At 39.6% G+C, this 18,071-nt stretch overlaps 1 protein-coding gene and 1 long non-coding RNA gene across 3 annotated transcripts in view; both read left to right on the top strand.

The window, feature by feature from the left end:
- Nucleotides 1-18,071, top strand: part of large2 (LARGE xylosyl- and glucuronyltransferase 2) — a 140,941-nt gene that overhangs the window by 18,302 nt on the left and 104,568 nt on the right. The gene's annotated exons all lie outside the window — the stretch shown is intronic.
- On the top strand, nucleotides 6,865-15,334 carry LOC146640189 (uncharacterized). Of its 2 annotated transcripts, XR_014905462.1 has the most exons (5): nucleotides 6,865-10,324; nucleotides 11,987-12,249; nucleotides 12,343-12,514; nucleotides 12,899-13,019; nucleotides 13,324-15,334. It is a non-coding gene; the product is annotated as an uncharacterized LOC146640189 (long non-coding RNA). The 2 variants fall into 2 exon arrangements; XR_014905461.1 differs by having other exon boundaries at nucleotides 12,343-13,019.

Genomic DNA, 18,071 nt, shown 5'->3' with positions numbered 1-18,071 from the left:
AGCAGATGTTTGGTAGTCAAATGATTGAGTTGTGTGTGCACGAGCTGTTTTGGAGTTCTCTTTGCAGATTAATATTTCACTGTGTTGACACAGGTGCTAACTGAGCCTTTGTACACTGCAGGAAGAGAGAAAGCAAACTGCTGTAAGCATCAACTCATGCTTCAAGCTAAAGGTTTAGCAGAATAATATTTACTAAGGGGTTTGGAACTGCACAATAAGAGCCTCATCCAGAGATTAGCAACCCTTTCAGCAACAGAGATATTCTACCTGTATGTAAACTGTGATGAATTGGGCTGCTTAACTGTGCAGCACCTCACATTATGAACATTACACGTTATATTCCAGACAACGAAGAAGAAAACCACTTAAACAGATGTTTAATGTATAAAATCATGTTACAAAAAAGATGTTCACATATTATTAAAATATGTCAAATTAATATCCAAGAACTAATAATCTGCCACTGAAAAGAGTGGCGCAGACAACCACTTCAATAAAAGGGAAAATGTAAAATAACAAATCGGTAAATCAGCCATCGATTTTCTTCCACTTCTCTGAATCGGCTCAGGGGGGCAGCAGACTAAGAAGGGAAGCCCAGACCTCCCTCTCACCAGCCACTTCCTCCAGCTTCTAAGGGAAAATATTTAGAGGTTCCCAGGCCAACTGATAGATGCAATCTCTCCAGCGTGTCCTGGCCTCTTCCCAGTAGGACGCGCCTGGCTGGAACACCTTACCCAGGAGGCACACACCTCAGCTGGCTCCTTTTATGCAGCGATTCTACTCTGAGCTCCTCTCAGATGACTGAACTCAGAGGATTTCTGTCTCTTGTATCTTTGCCTTTAAAAGAACTAACAATAAAACAATCAGGATTAACAGATTCATGGCGTTTTTCAGCGATGATCCTCCCTGTGGTGGCAGATGGTTGCATAACATTTAGGACACAACGATTGACGGGCAGGTTACAGTGTATCATGTACCGACGAGTGACAATGACGACGATCAGTTGTGTAGTCGAGCCCTCATTGCCCGGCTGTATGAATGTGCAGTGAATTTTAAGTCCAACTAAATCTCATACGCAGTGTAATCAGAACAGCTGATCTCATCCTGTCTGGAGGCCCGCACGTGAGGGAGCTGTCAGATGTTTGAACATTGAACCGTGGAAAGGTGTAGAAGGTTTTGTTGCTTAGAAGTCTTTCCCAGACTGTTCCACTTTAAAATACAACTGTTTAAGTACAGTTCATTTTGACTTAGATTAGAGGGCTGAGACGTCGCTGCGGCTGCTCGAGATACTCGTCTGAGTCCCAGGAGAGGACCTGTCATTTTCCCTGTCTGTATCTATCTCATCCTTTCCTGACAGTCCGACTGGAGCTGAACTTTGCTCCCGCCCTGTCGTCGTTGTGCCAGTTACTGAGAGCTCTGCTACTGACCTGGGTCGGCAGTGACAGTTGAAGATGGATAAGCTGGAGATGATATGGTTTTGTTTGAAATGGGTCCTGCTGAGCCTGACTTTGGTTGCTCTGTTTTCCTTTGTCTGTGTGATGTTTAATGCTGTCATTGTTGCCTGTTTAGGACTTCATGGAACGCAGTGTTCACTGTTAGCTCTCCGCTGTTGAAGAAACCTGGAATCCGCGATGGATTTTAAGACTTAGTCAATTTCAAACGATGCCTGTACACTGTGTATTCATGATGATAATATAATAATCAGATTGTATTAATAGAAAGTTTGACCTTAGACATAAATTACTGTTTCGAAAAAGCTTAAAACCTTCCAAAGTGTGGACAACTGCCTCATTATTCTTATACGAAACATCTACGTGGGGCACTAAAGAGATCAGCTGAAGCAAACTAGGAATTAATTTGGCAACTTATTACCAACATATTTTTTATGGAGCCAGTGCAGCTGAATCAGCCTCTGTCGTGGCTATATCAATTTCTCTCTTTCTCTTATATTTAAAATAACCACACTATGGACGGACAAGCGACTGTTTTTACATGTTGTCTTAGCAACAACGACGGTAAACCCAGCATGCGGCTCCGCCATCCATTTGTTTATTTTCCACATTAACCTTTCACAATAAAGCTGAATATCCTGTTGAGATGCTTCAAAATAAACTGAATCATGTGAAATAATATGCAGAGTGTTTACGGATGAGATGCTAAAAATGTTAGAACAGGCTGTTCCCCGCAGCACGCCGTGCAATAAATACTCACAAAGAAAATGGCGGCCGTTACAACTTATGTGTCGTTTCATGCATCGGTCAAAACACTCGACTCCAGGTACACAATGCCCAGCTGAAAACACTTCATGCAAGTAGAGTTGGCCAAGATTCACAGAATTTACAGAAAATGTGACATTTTTGTGATTTATATCGTTGTTGTCTTATGACCAAAATCTCATATCCCAATATATCGCACAGCCCTGATGGCAACTTGGCAAAAGGCAAAGAACTTTGAGGAAAGGACTAGATAAAGACTAGCACACATCCAAAAAAAACATGTCGACACACCCCCTGGGAAAATACTGCCCCCTAATGGTGAAACCTTTAGTTAATGTGTTGCAAGTATTCTTTATACAGTCGATTGAAGTCCTGTCACCCTCGTAGCTGCTTCCCTTCTTCGTCTGTCCTTGTGTTTTTGTGGGCCCGAGGCTCCATTCTTACACACTCAGTCAAACTTTGAAGGTCATTCCAAAATCCAGCGATTTGATCCTTTAAACTTCTGCCAAAGGGATGCAAGTAACTTCACTTGCAGGTCTGTATGTGTGACCAGCTCTCAGAAGCCATTCGATCACAGCAGTGTTCACCAAAGCCCAGAGTCCTCGGGGCGGTTTAGGGCTTTCAAGTCTTACAACCATTTCAAGACTGCACTGCAGCCTGATGTAAAAATAAAGTAGTTCATATTTCCTACAAATGTGTTATCCGTTCCAATAAACACAAACAGCCACATTCACCTTATCTTAAGAATATGAGCATTTAGGAGTATTTACTAATCTAATCGGACTCTGCAAAAATGTGCCATCAAGCAGAGATGTTCAAAATCACCTCAAGGCCCATCTGCAGCATCACATTATGAGACTTTAGCAAATTAGATTAAAGGCAGCAAGATGCTATTTGCGAGAGATGATCTTTCTGCAACTAAATTTATATTTCAGAAAGTTGTGTGCCCATAAACTGAACCCATCTCCTTTAACAGGCAGGAGAAAATCACAGAAATGACTTTAGAAAATGGCCAACAGCCACAGGAAGTTTAGCTACAGGGCTGTTTTTGTGCTTCAGGAAATCAGCAAAGCCCCACCCAGTGATGACGACTCACAATGACTTGTGTCTGGTTTTGTAACTGCTGCAAAATCACAATAGGCTTGACTTAAAGACTGTAGCTGTGCTGTGACTCCAGCTGTGATCACTCAGAGAAAGCTGGAAGCAGCACAAAGTCTATTACTCGCGGTACTGTGCCTCCTCCCTCTGTGTCACTCCTCTCACTCACCCATTATACTAAACAGAGAGACGGGGAGAGAGACCACTGTTACTGAACCAGGTGAAGAGTAGAAAACAGGCCTAGAAAAAAGAAAGTATCTGCTGAATGGAGCTGAAAAGCAGGTAAATCGCTCAACAGAGTTGCTGAATTAGCAACAGTCAGGTGAGCTGAAGTGTGACGATCACTGCTGTGAGTTAGAGGGGGAGTCAGGGTGGCGTATTTCCCACAGTTGCTGTTTTCCACAGAAGGAAATGGAATGTTTGAGACTAGGGCTGCCACGATTTGTCGACTAGTCACGATTACGTCGACTATCAAAATCGTCGACGACTGATTTAATAGTCGACGCGTCGTTTGAAACTTTGTACGATCACAAAAGACGCAGGAATAAGTGGCAGGATTTAAGAGTGTAATAACGGACTGAAACAGAAGATGGCAGCATTGCATGTACAAGGATGTCAGCTACAGTTAAACCCCGAAGAAGAAGAAGAAGAAGCAGCTGTGTCCCAGAATTCATAGCGCGGCCCAGCGCAGTTTCCAACAATGGCGGCAGCTAGTTAGTTTTAATGTTACTCTTATTATTCTTTCTGGGTCACAAAATAAACGTTTAACATATTTTCAGGCGAGAATGTAGCTGTGTAAACCTCAAATATCTGCTCAGTTTATCAGGACACCACATATTTTCAAAAGCGCTCCGACGTTTTCGGAGACGTCTGTTACCCACTAGCTCGTTAGCGAGCCGGGGGCTAGGCTCACTAGCGCCGTGAGAACACCGGACTCCCCGCAAATCGTTTTCAAACCCACCGCCGTCTTTCGCTACTCAGGTTAAATATATATGAGTCACTTAGATAACTTAAAATGTTATTGTTTGGCTTTTTTTTTTTAGTATTTTATTTGTTCCTGAGTAAATCAGTTTGTCTGAGATTAAAGTTATAGTTTTTGCACAGCTGAATAAACGTCAAGCAGACAGCTGATTATCAGAAGTGTGAGATGCTCCAGAATATACTCCAGTGTCCTGTTATATTTTAGATAGCAAGGAGTTTATTAAACTTCACCGAAACAATCTGCAAATTTCATTAAAATTTAATAAACTATCATCTTGTCTTTATTTTTAGTTAGCACAGACCTTAAACACTTAAAGCTGTAAGCTAATGATAGTTATATAAGAGCAGATGCTGCTGGTGCAATAAGCTGTAGTTTTACGTCTAATGGATGATGATCTGATTAGTCGACTAATCGCAAAAATAATCGGTGACTAGTCGACTATCAAAATAATCGTTTGTGGCAGCCCTATTTGAGACACGTTATCACTGGAAATAGTCTGAGGTCTACCTGAGAGTGCTCCTGAGAGCAGTGAGGCAGCACACATGACACCCAGTTATTAGCAGCTAATATATTAGACTGTTAAGGTCCTTTTATGTGGTAACCCACATGTACATGTTGTAGCTGTTTACTCTCACCAAAGGGCAGAAAAACTTGCAGTGAAGTGAAACAATGTGTAAAACAATGAAAACTGTCCAGCAGCCACTTTCTGTGCTTCTGTCAGCCCATCTTTTCTCTGACAGGTTGCCTGAAAAACAGCCACATCACTACCTTTCTGAAATATACTCTTCCAACTGCTCCCCAAGCCATGTGCTGCTGGCTGTGCGACCTCAGCTCTTTGTTGTTGCCTCCAGTCTGGAAAGCACAAAGCCCCACTCAATTCTGCTCGTATGTGTGGTTATCCCATTTTCCAACATGGCCTCCCGTCATCCCATTGTGAGTTTCCAATATCTGTAGTAGAGATTAGGGCTGGGCCATATTATACCGTTCACGGTAATACCGGTATAATGTTAGGCAACGATAGGAAAATGAAATATCGCGATAGAATGGGAGTAAAACGCGCATGCGCAGTGCCTTTGTTTTCATACGCACATGGCCGATTGTTGAGTGAAACAGATGATCCAGAATTGGTTTGTAAAAATGGTGCAACTTCCGTGATGTGGAACTGGTTTGGTGTTTGTCCGTCAGATACACGACAAAGCACATTTTTTTGCAGAACATGCAAGCGGCCGTTGTTATTGTCATATTTGTCGGACTAAGATGCTCTTAAATCTGGGAGTAATCTGGGTCCTAAACTCCGTATGCTTCAGGTCAAACAACACTGCAGCATCACTTAGAGTTAAAAACTGTCTAAATTCTTTCATCTTTAATAAAACGATCAGCATTGCTGCTTTACGAGGTGTAACTATAAAGTTTAACTTCCAGGCATCCATGAAAACAAAAGTTATTACATTTAACGGAGTTAGAAGTTAGCAGGAAGCTAGCGGAAGTTAGCTCGCTAGTTTCGCTAGTTACCCAAGCATGATATTGCATGTTCTGACTGAGAGATTTCTGAAAAAAATCAAACGTACACCTCTGCTATCACTTGCAACATAAATGAAGACAGGAAACTAAACAGCAGTGACGTTTGTAGGGTTACTGAAGTTGGGCTAGCTGGTATATAATGATGTGCTACGTGATCGCTAGCGACACAGCTATGTTAGCATAACATAAACAGTGAAGCTGGAGGACGAACACTAACACTTTTCCACTTATAAAAGTTAACGTGAAGGTTCTTCATGGTTAGAGACAAATGCAATCGCATGGCAGGATGCTGTAAACGGACCAAACTTCAGTCAGGAGAACAACTGAGATAATCCATCCACAATACGAGGTTAGTCATTAATATACTGCAACAACATGGGAATAGAGCAGCTGCCAGAGAATTCAACATTAAGGAATCAATGGTACAGAAATGGAGGAAGCAAGAAGAATGAGTTTAATAAAGTTTGATTTATCTGACTGCTTTGTTTCGCTTAATGTGCCTTATAATCCCGTGCACCTTATGGTCCGAAAAATGCGTACTGCACACTGCAGTTTAATGTTGCAAAGCACCTCTTTTTAACTTCAGTGGATATTATACATGGTTATGCTCAGGACATGTCAGCCCATTTCTAGTGGAAATGCCTTTTGGTTAAACTTTCAGCAAGCAATTTGCATTTGTACTGTTACATTTTTATAAAGCTTTAATGTACATAAAAACCAGCTTCTTGTTTAAGTGAATATAAATGGAAGGTTGTCTTTTTGCGCTAGTAATGTTGTGGAGTTGTATTTTGTCTCGCATCAATTATATTGTCGGTTATATCGTTATCGCAAATTTTCAAATATATATCGTGATAAATATTTTTGGCCATATCGCCCTGCTCTAGTAGAGATGGCACGATACCACTTTTTTTTAATGTCCGATACCGATATCATAAATTTGGATATCTGCCGATACCAATATGAATCCGATATAGTGTGTTTTTTAATCAATAAAACAGTTTTTTTAATATCTTTCTGCATTTTGTATAAGTTCATACTCAAGTTTAAATAAACAACAACACTAAAGCTATTCTGTTATACCTGTATGTAAAAAAATACACTGCACCCACAATATTTCATAGTTCAGCAATACTGATCAATCTAATAAACTTAAACCTGCACCATCCTCCCTATTCTGGTATTTTAAAGAGTACTTAGCAGAAATATTAAGCAACCTAACTAATAGGGTTGCAAACTCCCAGCCAAAAAAAAAAATAGGGAACCTCCCACCCTCCACCTCATGATGCTTAATCGACATAATCAACTTTAATTTGATGCAGTGTGAAAAAAAAATGCACAGAAATAAATTATTTTTCAAGAATAATTAAATAGATTCAACATCTTTCTTCAACAGAATTGCAGACTGCACAGATGGTACTTTCCCAAAGGAAAAAGTACTATAGCTTACTAGGGTATATTAGACTTAACAGTTACTATATACAGTAATGGACTTATATATTTTACATAAGATTAAAACTTTGGGTGTAAGATTCAGACAACTATTTATTAAAAGCTAGATATTTTAAATGAGAATAAGAAAGAAAAGTATGTCTTTGTGCCCCCTTTTCCCTGTTCATGCCCTATCGGCCCCCCTGGCTAAACTTTGCTAGATCCGCCCCTGCACAGTTACCAGCAGCCAGCTACGTAGAAAAAGATCCTGGTGGAGAAAGTAATATTAAATAAATTCTAACAACAGATTATCAAGCTTAAATGTGCTGCTGTTGTTCAGCCGCTGGTTTCCTCTTTCTGGCGCAAAGTGGGCGATAAACAAACAAGAGAGACGGACTAGCGACAGAAAAGCCAATCAGCTGATCATTGATCAGTTTCATGATTGAAGTAGCAGCAAGAAGAGGCAGTCGCTCCATATATCGGTCGTTAAGCTTAACGTGGGAATGCTTTACAAACATTCAGAGATGCTTTACTCCTCTCTGGGATAGCTTTCTTGGAGATGAAATGCTGGTTTGGTAGCGAGGCTACAAATACCCACAGCTGCTCTATCACATGAGCGCACTGCTGCGACGTGCTGCGGTTATGAGCCGAGTTACGCCGTGTCGCAAGTTTTGTGAGGTGCTTTTTTGATATTTAATGGATTGGATTACATTTTTTATTTCTCTCCGATATCTGATCCAGTAATTTACGTCAGTATCGGACCGATACCGATAGGTAATATCGGATCGGTCCATCTCTAGTCTGTAGTTTAAATTTCAAATCCAAAAGCACCGATTCTTTCCATTTATTTCATTTTCATGGTGTTAGACTCTGAGCTCTGTAGTCAAAAAGTAGCCCATTTTAACCCCGGTGCACTTGTAACTAGGGCTGCCAGGATTAGTTGACTAGTCACGATTACGTCGACTATCAAAATCGTCGACGACTGATTTAATAGTCGACGCGTCGTTTGAAGCTTTGTAAGATCACAAAAGACGCAGGAATGAGTAGTAGGATTTAAGAGTGTAATAACGGACTGAAACAGAAGATGGCAGCACTGCATGTACAAGGATGCCAGCTGCCGTTAAACCCCGAAGAAGAAGAAGAAGAAGCAGCTGTGTCCCAGAATTCATAGCACAGCCCAGCTCAGTTTCCAACAATGGCGGCAGCTAGTTAGTTTTAATGTTACTCTTATTATTCTTTCTGGGTCACAAAATAAACGTTTAACATATTTTCAGGCGAGAATGTAGCTGTGTAAACCTCAAATATCTGCTCAGTTTATCAAGACACCGCATATTTTCAAAAGCGCTCCGACGTTTGTTACCCACTAGCTCGATAGCTAGCCGGGGGCTAGGCTCACTAGCGCCGTGAGAGCACCGGACTCCTGGCAAATCATTTTCAAACCCACCGCCGTCTTTCACTACTCAGGTTAAACATGATATATAAGTCACTTAGATAACTTAAACATGTTATTGTTTGGCTTTTTTCAGTATTTTATTTGTTCCTGAGTGAATCGGTTTGGCTGAGATCAAAGTTATAGTTTTTACACAGCTGAATAAACGTCAAGCAGACAGCTGATTATCAGAAGTGTGAGATGCTCGAGAATTTACTCCGGTGTCCTGTTATATTTTAGATAGCAAGGAGTTTATTAAATTTTAATGAAATTTGCAGATTGTTTCGGTGAAGTTTAATAAACTATCATCTTGTCTTTATTTTTAGTTAGCACAGATCTTAAACACTTAAAGCTGTAAGCTAATGATAGTTATATAAGAGCAGATGCTGCTGGTGCAATAAGCTGTACGCTGTACGTCCAATGGATGATGATCTGATTAGTCGACTAATCGCAAAAATAATCGGTGACTAGTCGACTATCAAATAATCGTTTGTGGCAGCCCTACTTGTAACTATGTGTCAGATTTACTTGCCTCAACTTCAACAAGCGGCCCAGCAGGTGCCTCATGTTGGTCTTAGTCATCATGTGGACTGTGACTCTCACTAAAGTTCCCCTAAAGGCCATGTGAGTAGTGTTGCCCTTCTTGCCCTTCTAAAGTCTCCCTTTACCCTCTGCTCTTACCTTTGGGAGTCATTATTCTCAACTTTGGCTCCAATAAAGTAAAGAACTAATTTTTCATGTAGTAAACATCATCCACTGCTCCACAAAAGCTGTGTGGGGAGAGTCAGACTCAACCGTGAGTCACAGAAAAATGTGCCACAGCCTGAAGCAATGATCATGTTTTCTGTAACACTGCAACTCCTGTCATGATTGGTTCAGAACCTTTTGCCAGTGAGTTGAATAAGAATAAGTTACTCCATTATTTTAAATTTGAAGCACGTAATGAAAGTAAACTAACAGCTTTGGATTTTGTGGTTCATAAAACTTTAAATACTGAAAGTCCATAAGTGATGTTGCCACTCCATCTGAAATGTGAGAACCTTGAGTTTGAGTCATTTGAACCTCGTCTTTACATGAACACACTTTAATATACTTTGTTAATCACAGAGGAGCTGTTTTCTAAACTAAACCACATCTAAAGTAATTCAAATGAGCACAACCTTGAAAATGTGCTGTAGTAAAAAAAAAGCAGCGTTCATAGTAAAGCGGTTACATTATTCCCTACGTTGTACCCAAAGCTTTTGGAGGTGGTGGGCACACAGAGTCCACTAGCATCTTCAGATGACTTTAAGAAACCTGGATGAGATAATTTAGAAAAATCAGATCATGCAGGAAATCAGACATCATCATTTACTACACGTACTGCATAATCCCATTTTCCAAGACACAAGCTGCTACTTCTGGCTATTACACAGCAAAAATGCCAGTGTTGATTTTTCAGTGTTAGTAGATTTCAACAGAGTTCCGAGTTAGTTCAACACTTAATCGAGTTAAAATAACACATCGGGAGTTGATTCCTGAAAAGTGTAAGTGTAGATTTTAGTCGTTACTGCATTTTAACACTGTGGGTGTTAAATTAGACCACACCTTCATTTCCTGTGGAGCTTCGCAATCCAGAATCTTCGGTCGCCATTTTTTCTTGCTGATGCGGTAAGTTTTATTCGGTTAAATATTAAGTTTTAGATTGATGTTAGAACAAGTAACATGATAACTAGTAAAAGAAATAGTATTTATATCAAAATACATCATTTTTAAGTGTCATATTTGAATTTTAACTGTTTTTGTTAAGCTGGGCTACTGCTAGCTAGAACTCTGCAAAGTACCAGTTTCTTTCCTAATATTCATTTAGCATATTCTGGCTATTGGCAGACTGTAATGAATATTACATGTTAATATATTTCACAGTTTTTATTAAATGCCTTTTATTTATTTTCGAATTAAACTGCCAAAGCCTTAGGGTCAGTGGTCTCAAACTCGCGGCCCAGAGGCCACTCGTGGCCCAAAGGCCACTTGCGGCCCACGTCAGGTGAGGTGAAGAAGTATAATGCAATTTGGCCCTTAAAGTGACTTTTTTTTGTCATTAGCCAAAAATGATTTAATATAAAGGCAATGAGGGCAGAGTGTTACCGGCCCTCATGGGTAGTGTAGTCCGTGCTGCGGGGAGAACGTGTGGAACTGCCCCTCCCGTTGTGTGTTTGAGCGCGAGAGAGGGAGAAAGTATAAGCTGTTACCGATGAGAAATGGAAGAAGAGAGCATGTAAATATAATAATAACCACTGCCGCCAAAATGAGTGCCTGGTTGTAAGAAAGCTGTTAAGATTCGACTGTACACTGTGTTCGCTGACAGTAAAGCTACAAGCCTGACAACCCAGCGTATTGGCCAGAGGTGTCATTACCACGGTTCAGAGCCGCGGACCTGGCCGAGGTAACAAGAGAGTACAAACATGTGGAGGGATTGGCTTTGTTAGTTCAGTGAGAGTCAAAAACTAATGTGTACACTTATTTCTGCATTTTTATTTTGTTAAATATGAATAAAATTACAGCAGAAGTGCTGCAAAGTGTCTGACCAGAAAGAGAGGACCATTGTGTTAATTTGGTAGTTCAATTAAAGGTATCGGTTAGTTAAGAGGGAGAGGGGGGGATGCGTTCATATTTGCAGTTTTGTCTTGTTATACAATATTTGAAATTTAAAAACGAACAAACCAAACGCTACATTGTCAGGAATATTTGTGGGTGTTTTCTTTGTGGTTTCTTTCTTTCTTTCTTTCTTTTTTACTTCTTGAACACTGAAGTAGCCCTCCAATAAGATGACAGCTCATTTAAGTTTGAGACCCTGCCTTAGGTGAACTAGGATGCTTAAGGGTAACCTGAGAGTATTTTTACACTATAATGGCCCCTACATCTTGTAAATTGTGGGAATTTCATTATAGTGCGCATTTCTGTAGCCAGTAGGTATTTTTCTTTTTCTTTTTTTTCTTTTTTTAGATTTCCTTTTTTTGTGGTAAATTAAGCATTTTCTAGTCTAAAATGAATAACATGGTTATATTAGGGTTTGTTAGAGAGTGGGGAGGGTTTTTATGGCTTAAAATATATTGAAAATAACAAAATAGAAATATGGTTCCTACTAACCCCTGTGATAGTTGAGAGAATACTGTATTGCAGTCATGTTACACAGCTTGTACTACTTAAAAAATGGATCAAGGATGTTTTTCTTAACAAAATTAATTTTAACTCAGTCTAAAGGGACTAGACATGCTAGATATTTTGCAAAGAAATGGTGTTATATGCTGGACCTTATTTTACTCTTGGCAGGTGGTGATATGCTGGTTCCCGAGAAGAGATGAACTAATCAAAGTCAGCTTTTCAAGACAGCCCCAAGACTCTTCGCAACTTGTGTTCAAATGTGAGGCCGTTGTCAGGTGATAAATGCAAGGAAGAGGCACTCAACTGACATGAAACATGTCAAAGACAACATGAAGGTGACATTTCAACATAGGCAAAAAGTGGTTCAAGAACCTGCCATAGCTTCTACTGTCCTGGACCTTTTCCCAAGATTTCTGGATACACCTGGCTTGGTAAGGCATAAAATAATTTAATGACTGCTTTGTGGTTCCTTTGTTTGTTTTCTTGTTAATGTGTTGTTTCTGTTGTTACACTTTGTGTTTAAGATTGACCAAGACTTCACAATGCTGTTTTTTGGGGAGGAAGTGTCTGGTAAGTTCCTTGCAAAGTGGCCAACATTCTTCAAGCCAAGGATCATCAAAGATTACAAAAATCTGTCCCAGAGTACAGAATTGGATGAGCTGCTCATTTCTGCACAGCGTTACTCTAACGAGGCTGGTAAGTGTAAGTTGGAAATGGTAGATTTTGCATGCCTTTACAGCATTTGCTTAATTCCCACAACACAATATATCACTCATTTCTGTATGGTATGAAAACAAGCTTACAAACATGTTAAACCTGAAATGACATTTAATGTAGTTTGAACACAAAAAAAGTTACATAATCTTACTATTGTTATGACTCGATATCTACTTCACTTGGTGGCCAGAAGATTTTAAGTCTCTAGAAATGAATTTTTATACCAAGGCGCTGGAAAACTGCCTTATTAGAAAAATTATCAGGTGTCTAAAATGTCATCATGGTATTACATAACGTGGAAAAATGACTGCTGTGGTCCTTTAAATGACAGTAATTGTGATGATCTTAATTTCTATTCTGTAGTTTGGGACTGCGAGGCGGCTGCCATCTTTTGCTGCTTCACTTCACTCCATCATCTAAGGGAAGGACGTCTTCAAAGATTAGCACATCAGATGCTGCTCACCACCTAATGAAATTCATCAAGGTATGTTTTTTAGAATTGTATATTTCTCTTTTGATGAGAACAGATGCAAATTATCAACGGCTGATATTTTAAGATGGCAAGGTGATCCAACCTGCAGCAGATGTATCTATCCCAGACAAGCTTGGTGTTGCAGGACTGACATGTCATTGTTTCTATTAAAACTAAATGTACACATTGAAACAAAAATAATTGTGCGCGCGGAGTGAAACATTTTAATATTGTCATAATTTCAAACAGCAATGCCTCAACATCAGATTATCAATTTTGTTTAATGTGAATCACTTGGTTTCTTTCTCTCCCTCAGGTGGGAGGTAGCACAGAGGCTTTTCTTAAGGCTGGCCCCACTCAGCCATTCGTCCTGTGGGTTGGAGAAAGAAAGAACATCATCCAAAGTTTCTACCCAAAGTTTCTACATTGTCCTAGATCAAAAGGTCATTCCCTGTGTGACACAGATGGGAGATGCAGGTTTTGACAAGGCAAAACTTTTCAAGGCACATTTTTTAATTTGCCGTGTCCTTTGATAAGGCATTGGACAACTTCTACACATTCATCCAGACCATCAAGTGTATGGCATTGATGTTGGCAGCGTGAAGGACAGTCCTCGGGTCAATGAAACAAGAGGAAGTCTTCACTGTACGGTTTAAAGATATCCACTATTCAGCACTTTGACTGGAAATGTTCATCTGTTACATTTGCAAGATACACCACACAAGTTGCTCAGTGTTATTTAGACATTTGAAGTTCCAGCATGGTTTGTACCCAGGAAAGTTTTTACGTTTGACCTGTGGAGAGCCATGTGAGAGTTCATTTATCTTTCACACGTACTCTGGTTACAAGCGGCACTTATTCCGAGCACATGGAGACTGCGTTCACTCTGAGGTCATCAACAATTTTGAGCCTGTACCTAACGATGGAACCTCTGTTTCACAGCCTGTAAATGTGGCTCATCCCATGACAATAACTACACCGGTTCCAGTTGAAAAAAGGCAAATACTGAACATGTGCAGCTCTGTTATTGCTCAAGTACAATCATCAGGAGTTCCTGAAAGTACTATACAGTGTTTAGTTGGTTCATTGGAGGAACTGGTTAATGACATCCATGCACATGCAAAACAATCTGTTGTCGACTGTTTGTCAACTGATGCATCAAGAGAAACCTTAGAAAAAGTTGAGGATTGCTTTGATCAGCTTGAAAATCCATTTTCATGTCTTAACACAGAATCTAAAAGGATAAGATATTTTGAGCAAAAATGGAAAATAGTTGAACCCATAGAGCATGTTCTTGGTGTGCGTTTTGATGTACGCAAAGATAGAACAACAGGGACATACAGGCAAGTTCCTGTCAATGATAAATTCATGTACGTTCCTATCATGGGATCCCTTTCATCTATGTTTCGAAACAGTGAACTTTGTAGCAGTTTCCAGAAAAAAAAACTAAACATGGAGGGATTGTACAGAGATTTAAATGACGGCTCCTACTTCAAAAATCACAGTTTATTCTCACAACAAGAACATGCTCTCCAGATCCAGCTCTACTATGACGATTTTGAAACTGCTAATCCTTTAGGCTCAAAAAAGGGAGTGCACAAACTTGGTTGTATTTATTTTGTTTTGAGAAATTTGCCACCAGAGTTAAATTCTGTGTTGATGAACATTCATCTTGTAGCCCTTTTTCATTCAGAAGACTTAAAAAAATATGGGTTTGATCCTATCCTAAAGCCACTTGTTGATGATCTAAAGATTTTAGAGACTGAAGGAATGCAAGTGCCCTTTTCAGCCACACCTGTGAGAGGTTCGCTTTTTCAGATTACAGGTGACAACTTGGCTTTACATAGCATTTTTGGTTTTGTTGAATCATTTAGTGCAAACTATTGTTGTAGATTTTGTTTAACTGATAAGACAGAGTTGCAGTCAGTTTTTAGTGAAGATCATGTAGGCTTAACACTGCGTTCCAAAGAACTTCATTACAAACACTGTGGTGCCATTCAACAAAATCCTGCTTTGGCCTCAACATTTGGTGTAAAAAGAAATTGTTTACTCAATTCACTTCGGCTGTTCCATATTTCAGACAACTATGCTGTAGACATAATGCATGATCTACTAGAGGGAGTGGTGCAGTATGAGTTAAAGCTTGTGTTTCAGTACTTGATTAAGACCTCTTTGATATCCTTGAATTCATTGTCACAGAGAATTATAAGCTTTAACTACGGATATGCACAGAGAAGGAACAGGCCAGGTGGGCTAAAACTGGATGACAACAGCAAAGATCTTGGGCTTAATGCTGTGCAGATGTAACCCACATAAAAATAAAAAGAACTGCACCTATAACTAAATCGGAATTTTAAATTCCGATTTAGTTATAGGTGCAGTTCTTCCGTGAAGGCATCGTGACGCGTCGTGACGCACGCCACGCCGCGAGTCTGCACGTGCCTGTTGTGACCAATCACATTCGCGAGGCACCGATATATGCCTTCCGGGTTGTCGTCTCGAAAAGACGCGGGGGAGAGGCGTTAGCGGATGGAAGCAACAGGTACGTGGGGTGAGCGCTTTTCGCTGTTTACTATCTTGACTTGTTTTTGAATTAATTGTGGATTGCGTTCAACAGTATTTTGATACCGCCGCGGGTAGATGCGTGGGGGCTCGTATGTGACATCGCACGTAGTGAATGGTGAGTTGAGCCTGAATGTCTGTTTGTATTTGTAACCTGTATCAGTATGCCAGTGCTATCAGCTGATGGGATAGCTAAGGCTGAGGCCTACTACATTACTACTACTCTCACTTTACGTGGCTGTAGTTTTGTTATTTGAGATTGTTATTTATTTTAATTTATTACAATGGTTGGATATGTATTTGTTGTATATTGGTATTTTCTCCTGAACTTTATTGTGTACACTGGAACTAAAGCTAGCTTGGGAAATTTAGATGAATTTTGCTAATAGTGGTCCTGTGATTATAGTGCAGGCTAGTGGTGCCCTGGAGAGACCACAGCGACACCACTACCTTGGATGGCGAGCTAGGCCCAACGAGCCAGAACCCCAGCTACAACTTCCTGCGGTCTGGTAGGAGGCTGCTGCGGCCTACACTCTCCCCCCCTGGTTTTCAGTCCCCCAAATCTTACTTTTGAGATCTCAGTCTTGGAATCTCAGTTCTGATCATCACACTTCCAATTTCAACCTGTTACAGACTGTCATACGCGTTGGACTTATATCAATTATGAAATAGCAACTTTATGGACATTGTCTGCCGGGGGTTGGAGGAGGTTGCTGCACCACTGTGCAGCGGATACTTTACAAGCTTGAATTATGTTTTATCTTTTCCTGTCTGCAGATTTGTAAATATTGGTATTTGGTAATTGCACTTTATTTTCACTATAAATAATAACTGTAATCACAATATCTGTGGTTGTATGTTTATTGTACTTCACTCACCTCCTAGAGCCGAATCTGATATCTTCTGAATTAGCCCAACTACTCATAACCAACATAAATTATTTTAGCTTATGTACTTGCTACACAGTCATGGTGTCTTTTGCGGAATAGCCCATTGATTTTTGGAGATATCGTTTGCAGAAATGATGGACATTGGAACTTGCTACTTTTGTTAGTTCAAATTGTGAACATTGTTTTTTCACCCATTATAACTCATGGCATGACTTGCTATTTGAAACATCTGATTGCCGATCATCACAAGGCTTTCAAATCTCTCTTTCCAGAACGGAATTTGATTCCAAAGCACCACCTAATGATCCATTACCCACGCTGCATTAGAAAAATTGGGCCACTCATACATATGTGGTGCATGAGATTTGAAGCAAAGCACAAGTTCTTCAAAAGATCTGTAAAGAACTTTAAAAATATCACAAAAACACTAGTAAAAAAACATCAGAATCAATTAGCCTTTCATTTTGAAAATTTTTATTTTAAAAGATTACAGTTCGGCCCCATTAATGAAGTCTTGGCCAGCAGCTTAAAAGGCAGTGAAGCACTGAATAAAATGTTTGATGTTTCTTCTATTGTTTCTACAACTTCCTGGGTCAAAAGTTATGGTACAGAATATCAAGTTGGGATGTATGTTTGTTCTGGTGTTGAAAATGAGATGCCTTTGTTCAGTAAGATTGTCAGTATAATTGTTAGCGATTTCAATACTTATCTTCTAACTTGTAAGGTCTCAACAGTATATTTCAATGATCACTTAAATGCATTTGTTATTGAGGATGGATTAGATGTCTTTGCACTGATCTCTGTAGATGATCTGGTGTACTATAGACCTTATGATAGGCAATTTTCAAATGGCACTGATGACAAAATGTACATTGTCCCATACTGTAATTTTGTATGACTTGTTTACTTGTGGTGTATCTGAATACAAAGTATTTTGGAACGTTAATGTCTTGTATTTCTTTGTAATGGGTGGATGTTGGGGGTTAATTGTAGCAGTAGAGATATCAGAGATTAATGGGAGTTTATTGTAATCTGGTGGTATTAATGATTTGACTGACACTAGTGTTAGTGTTAGAAAATTAACACTATTCAGAGTTGAATTTTTTAACACCAGGGCTAGTGTAAAGTACCACCAACACTATTCGGTGTTAATTTTTAACACTTAACACCAGTGTAGAATATTTTTGACACTGGTCAGTGTTACTCAGTGTTAATTTTTAACTCTGTGCAGTGTTAAAATAACACTAGCTCGTTGTTAAAAATATAACACTTTGAAAAGTGTTAATTTAACACTCAAAAGAGTGGACACATATAGACACTTTTCTAGTGTTAAATTTAACACTCACAGTGTCAATTTAACACTGGCGATTTTGCTGTGTACAGTTTTCATATGTACTTCAGTGTAACCAACAACAGTGACTGAGCAGAGTGTGTAGTAACAGCAGGGATATAGACAATGGACCAGTTATTTAACAAATCTAACATTCATGAAACAATTATATTCACTGAACGATATACAGACATGCACAGGGAAAGCTATATACATATTTAAGAATCCGTCTTATCCTTTGAGAACCAATAATGTCGATTCCCTCATGTTAAAATTAGAAAT

Source organism: Diplotaxodon limnothrissa, linkage group LG1 (genome assembly GCF_057381915.1).
Source record: "Diplotaxodon limnothrissa isolate DT_005_m linkage group LG1, D_limnothrissa_male_GT1.1, whole genome shotgun sequence".
Classification (NCBI taxonomy): domain Eukaryota; kingdom Metazoa; phylum Chordata; class Actinopteri; order Cichliformes; family Cichlidae; genus Diplotaxodon; species Diplotaxodon limnothrissa.
The sequence above is the reverse complement of the archived record's forward strand: the minus strand, read 5'-3'. Positions and strand labels throughout refer to the sequence as shown.